This window comes from Mixophyes fleayi, chromosome 3 (genome assembly GCF_038048845.1).
Source record: "Mixophyes fleayi isolate aMixFle1 chromosome 3, aMixFle1.hap1, whole genome shotgun sequence".
In the NCBI taxonomy this organism is placed as follows: domain Eukaryota; kingdom Metazoa; phylum Chordata; class Amphibia; order Anura; family Limnodynastidae; genus Mixophyes; species Mixophyes fleayi.
In genome coordinates this window covers 165,148,476-165,154,475 of record NC_134404.1, presented here as the reverse complement: position 1 = coordinate 165,154,475, position 6,000 = coordinate 165,148,476, and the positions used below count along the sequence as shown (strand labels likewise).

The 6,000-nt window shown below is 43.4% G+C and overlaps 1 protein-coding gene across 4 annotated transcripts in view; it reads right to left on the bottom strand.

The window, feature by feature from the left end:
- Window positions 1-6,000, bottom strand: part of CYB5R4 (cytochrome b5 reductase 4) — a 205,057-nt gene that overhangs the window by 11,016 nt on the left and 188,041 nt on the right. The gene's annotated exons all lie outside the window — the stretch shown is intronic.

The window sequence follows — 6,000 nt, the reverse complement described above, 5'->3', positions numbered from 1 at the left end:
TGACCCATTCATGTAGCAAATAGGAGGTCTTCCCTGGGAACCCCACTGTTACATAAAGCTGGACTGCACTGTTTATCTAAAAGCAGCCACTGCAGATTACACAGCATGAAGGCTGCTGGTCCAATTAAACAGAAGAGAGACACTATTATTCTGATCTACTGAATTGAAATGGATGATTTGACCTAGTGATTAGCACTTCTGCCTCACAGCACTGGGGTCATGAGTTCGAATCCCGACCATGGCCTTATTTGTGACGAGTTTGTATGTTCTCACTGTGTTTGCGTGGGTTTCCTACGGGTGCTCCGGTTTCCTCCCACACTCCAAAAACATACTAGTGGGTTAATTGGCTGCTATCAAAAATTGACCCTAGTCTGTGTGTGTGTGTGTGTGTGTGTGTGTGTGTGTTAGGAAATTTAGACTGTAAGCTCCAATGGGGCGGGGGACTGATGTGAATGAGTTCTCTGTACAGCGCTGCGGAATTAGTGCCGCTATATAAATAACTGATGATGATGAACCATGGACTGCAGTGGCTGCTTTCACACAACCTCCATTTGCTCATTAAAGGAGTGAGACATGAAAACAGGGGATGGCCAAAAGAGTCAACCCCTTTTAAAAAGATGAATATGTAAATAAATTATTAACATTAAAACAGTCGAGAATTAAAAAAATATTTCAATGACCACATACTGTAAGATACAAATAGTAAATAACTTTAATAAGCAAAACAAAATGCTAATTTGTTTTGAAAAATTAGGGTAGAAAAATGAGTCAGAAACTTTAAAACAAATTACACTGAACAATGACTGGCGCCACACTTGCAAAAAGCGGCGCAGTAATTCAGAGGGCAGGGTGAAGCAACAACGGTCAAACTTCCGCCTGCTGATCTAAGACGCACCCGCGATTCTAAGATGCATCATGGTTTTAGAGATGTCTATATGGGAAAAAAGGTTAGTCTTCGAATCGAAGCAATACAGTACGTCTCTCCTTGGCCCATCTCTAACCAGTGTGCAGCTTTTTCTCTTTAGTAGCTTAACACAACACTTTGTATTTCTGAGCATCCCTCCTCAACCAGGTAATATAAGTCTCTCTCTCTCTCTCCAGAGACAGGACACCTTCCTGTTTTTACCTGATCAGGCCTTCAATTTTCTCTTGCCTGCCTCCTGTAGGTCACACTTCAGCCCCCACCCTAGGCTGTCTTGTGAGCTCTCTTAACAAAGCCATCTCCTTAGACTTCCTTCCTTTTGAAGGACACACTGGGCCCTCTACTTAGTTCCCAGTTGAGCAGCCATCTGTATGGCAGTTTTGAGTTCTCTGTGACCGAACTCTTGCCAGTCTCTCACTACTGCTCTCTGCTGTCTCCTCCTGTAACTCATTACTGAGGTCTATACCAGCCTTTTAATCCTGTAGGAGGATGCCAACCTCTAGGGCCTGAACAGATGGCAAATTAGCGGCAACTAACATGTAACCACCACAATGAGCTTATACAAATATATTTTAGAACGATGTATCAGTTATCAATTGTGTAATCAATGAATACTTCTAATTAGCGCTATCCAAACGTATAGAAAGTCCCAACATATATTATCTAACATATATATGTCTAGTGGCGTGTGTTAGTCTGTCTGTGTGTGTGTGGAAAAAATAAAACCGAGCTGCAGCGCCACCTGCTGGGCAGAGTTATATACTGACCTACTAAATTCTTAGGGGCATATTCAATTACGATCCGATCCGCGGTAACGCGCGTTATTATTATTATTATTATTAATTTTTATTTATAGGGCGCCACAAAGTATCCGTAGCGCCGTACAAGGACAAACAATGGCACAGTACAAGGTGAAACAGCACAGTACAAGTAACAGTAAGCACTATAACTCTGGGGGCTCAGGCACAGCATGAAAGAGAGGGAGGGAGGGGAAAAGTGAGTATAGGCAGGTAACTATGGCCCAAGAGGGTGGGCACGGATGACAGGTTGAGAGTCACTGAGGGGAGCGGAGAGAAGCGAGAGGAGACAGAGGGCAGAGGGACTGAGAGGAGGTGAGCTGAGTAGCTGGAGAGCGCAGTTAAAAGTGATGGAAACAGAAGGTAGGAGAGCCCTGCTCAAAGGAGCGAACAATCTAAAGGGAGGGGAAAACAGACAGACACATGGATGAGATGGAGAGACGGGAGAAACGGAGACGGAGTCGAGGAAGGGGGAGAAGGGAAGAAGGGATGAGAAAGAGAGGTAGCCGACCGGTGGGAGTTTAGGCATGAGACTGGAAGGCTTTAAGGAAAAGGTGGGTTTTTAATGTTCGTTTGAAAGAGGACAGATTAGGGGAAGTTCTGATGGAGCGGGGGAGCTTGTTCCAATGGAGGGGAGCGGCGCGGGAGAAGTCTTGGATACGTGCGTGAGAGGAGGTAATCAGAGGGGAAGAGAGGCGATGATCGTTGGACGATCGCAGTGAGCTGGAGGGAGTGTGAATAGAGATAACGTTTGAGATGTAGGGAGCAGTGGAGTTGGCGAGAGCCTTGTAAGTCAGAGTGAGGAGCTTGAAAAGGATTCTGTAGGGGAAGGGGAGCCAGTGAAGGGCTTGGTAGAGTGGGGATACAGAGGTGGAACGGCGAGAGAGGAAAATAAGCCTAGCAGCGGCGTTAAGTACAGATCTAAGGGGAGCGAGATGAGAGAGGGGGAGGCTGATAAGGAGAAGGTTGCAGTAGTCCAAGCGGGAGATAATCAGAGAGTGGACGAGAGATTTGGTGGCATCCTGGGAGAGGAAGGGCCGAATGCGGGCAATGTTGCGAAGCTGGAAACGGCAAGATTTGGCGAGAGAGCGAATGTGAGGGGCAAAGGAGAGAGAGGAGTCGAGGATGACACCTAGGCAGCGGAGTTGGGGAACAGGGGAGATAGATGAGTTGTCAACAGTGATGGAGAGGTCAGAGGGGAAGGAGGTACGAGAGGGAGGAAAGACAATGAGTTCAGTTTTAGCAAGATTGAGTTTAAGAAATCTAGAGGACATCCAGGAGGAGATGGCAGAGAGGCATGCGGATACCCTGGAAAGAAGGGAGGGAGAGAGATCAGGAGAGGAAAGGTAGAGTTGAGTGTCATCAGCATAAAGGTGGTACTTGAGGCTGAAGGAGCTGATGAGTGCACCCAGAGAAGAGGTATATAGTGAGAATAGTAAGGGTCCAAGGACAGAGCCCTGAGGGACCCCGACTGGAAGGGAGGAAGAAGGGGAGAGAGAATCAGAGGTGGAAACAGAGAAGGAACGGTCGGCAAGGTAAGAGGTGAACCAGGAGAGGACAGTACCGGAGAGGCCAATGGACTGAAGGGTGTGAAGCAGGAGGGGATGGTCAACGGTGTCAAAGGCCGCTGAGGGGTCGAGGAGAATCAGGAGGGAGTAGTGGCCCATGGCTTTAGCCGAGAGGAGATCGTTCGTAACTTGAGCCAGGGCGTTACCGCGTAAAATGCGCAGTACGGCCGTTAATACGGTACCGCATTAACGCGGATTTTCGTACGCAGCCCTACGGGGTACTGCGGATTAGATTCGCGGCCGTTCCGGCGCAATCCCGCGGATCGGGATTGTAATTGAATATGCCCCTTAGTGTGTGTGTGGAAAAAAAAATTCAGAAATAGCTGAAATTTGGTATACTGAGATGTTTTTTATTTGTTAATTTAATTTGTTAATTGTTAAAAGTGTTTATAAAAGATTTAAAAAAATATATATATATTTCTTGAAGGAGAAGTGACAGTTGGAAGTGGTTGGTGGTTGCCGGGGGTGACAGTGGGGAGTGGTTGGTGGTTGAAGCCTGGGCTATGGCCCAAATGCATGACAAGAACCTTTTTAACACCTTAAGTAGCTTGATTTGACTAGAATGCATGAGTATCATGCACGGGTTAACTGACCTACTAAATTCTTAGTGTGTGTGGAAAAAAACCCTCAAAAAGGGCTGAAATTTGGTATACTGACATTATTGACGAGTTGAGGGGTCAAACTCATTTTCGTGAGGTAATTTTACCTCATGAACACACGTGTACAGTGGCGGATCAAGGGGCGTGCGATCGGGGCAATCGCCCCCCCTAGCAGGGGTTTGCTGCCGACGGCTGCACAGTATGTGCAGGTCCGTTTGGCAGTGACAGTGTGCTGCTGTGTTTTAAACACAATCAGAGCAGCCGGGCAGCACACTGTCCCTGCCTGTCACTGCCGAGCGGACCTGCACATACTGTGCAGCCCCCGGCAGCCTCAGAAGTCGGAAAGGGGGAGGGGCCTAAATCACCCCGCCCTAACATCCCCCCGGGGAACAAACATTTTCTAGATCCGCCCCTGCATGTGTAGCGGCGTGTGTTAGTGTGTGTGTGTCTGTGGAAAAAAATATTTTCTCAGAAAGGGCTCATCCGAATGACCTGAAATTTGGTATACTGACATTATTTGACAAAAAATTGCATGAGTATCATGCACGGGTTAACTTGTATCTTATAAGTCCATTTGCCCAGAAAATCCTCTGTGATTGCTGCTGTTCCTTTGGTAGTGGTTCTTGTGTACCGTTATTTACACTCCAACCTCCCCATTTATACCGGGGAAGTAGAATAGTAATCCTGCATTCTTGAGCACAATTTGAGTGAATTTTACTGCTTATGAGCACTTATGGCTATTTACCGCCACATTCAAGGGTAAAACCAGTCAACCAGCGACCGAGCACCACCATTGCTATGCATTTCAAGGATATAGGCGATTGCTTTTCATCAAACTATTCTTGTAATGCATAAAATACTGCCGTGTATTTTCTCATCAAGCTATGCCTATTTGTCATTTTAAAGTACAATTATATACACAATATAATATGTTTTCTAAATAATAACCTTGGACTCAATAAAACAAACGTGTTTTCTTCATTATAAAACTATATCCAAATACATGTATTTTCCTTTTTTTTTCTCTTCAATAAAGCTTTTTGGTCAATTTTGCCTACTGTGCGTTTAATATCTTTTAACATTGGTTCATTGTATAATTTTTCTCCAAATTGTATAAGAAAAAAATAGTTTGTTTCTTATAATCCAAACTTCCTGCACAATTTTATGCTTTTTTGTATTTATGAAAAAAAAAAAACAGAATGTAATTTTACTTCACCGCAATCCTCTATAAACTCAATATCAATAATAAATAGCTTTCAATTATATATAATTTTAATGGCTTATGTGCCCACATATGTTTAAATTCTCAGTATGCCTTCCATGTCCCTGTTGTATTTATCTGCTGTTTTCCCACTGTCCAGCAGTGAGAAGCACTGTGGAACTGTACAAACTAATGTCAAGAATTATAATAATACTGTCAGAAGACACCAAGTAAATAATCCCCAAAACCATAAACAGCATTAAGACATCACCTAGGCAGATACAGACATTTTATTACCTGATCCTGTGGCCAGTAGCGTGGATTATGATGCAGTAATAGATCTAAAGAAAAATGCTCAGGTAATTATGGTATTTTTTCTTTTCTGAATCTCTCAATTGGACAGACTTTCAGTAGTATATCTGGTGTCAAAACGCAAATAAATAAATTTGCTATGTCTGAACATAGCAGGGTTCACCTCCAATCAAAAATTTACTTTTAATTATAACTGCTGTGTCAAATCCCTCCTGCTTATGTCACTCTTCTGAATAACAAAAATTATAGGGGTGTAATTTGAAGGACTGGCACCAAAAAAACCTATTAGGCGATATTACAAACTAATGAATTATTAAAATTAATGATGGCAACAGGTACTGGGTGGGCCACAATATTATAAAAACTGCAGCGCTCAACCTCCAAAACTGCCTGTTACTTAACAACTAGACTGTATACAAATTACTACTATATGTGCACTAAATATATAACTCTCATATAATTACAATGTATATGGTGATATATCTTATATTTGTGTATTTTAAACTATCATTTTTGACAGTATACACAATGCAGATTTTAGGAATCAATTGCTCAATATAGATATAGGAAAAGGTCTCGTCCTTCATCTTTCTGTAGAAAT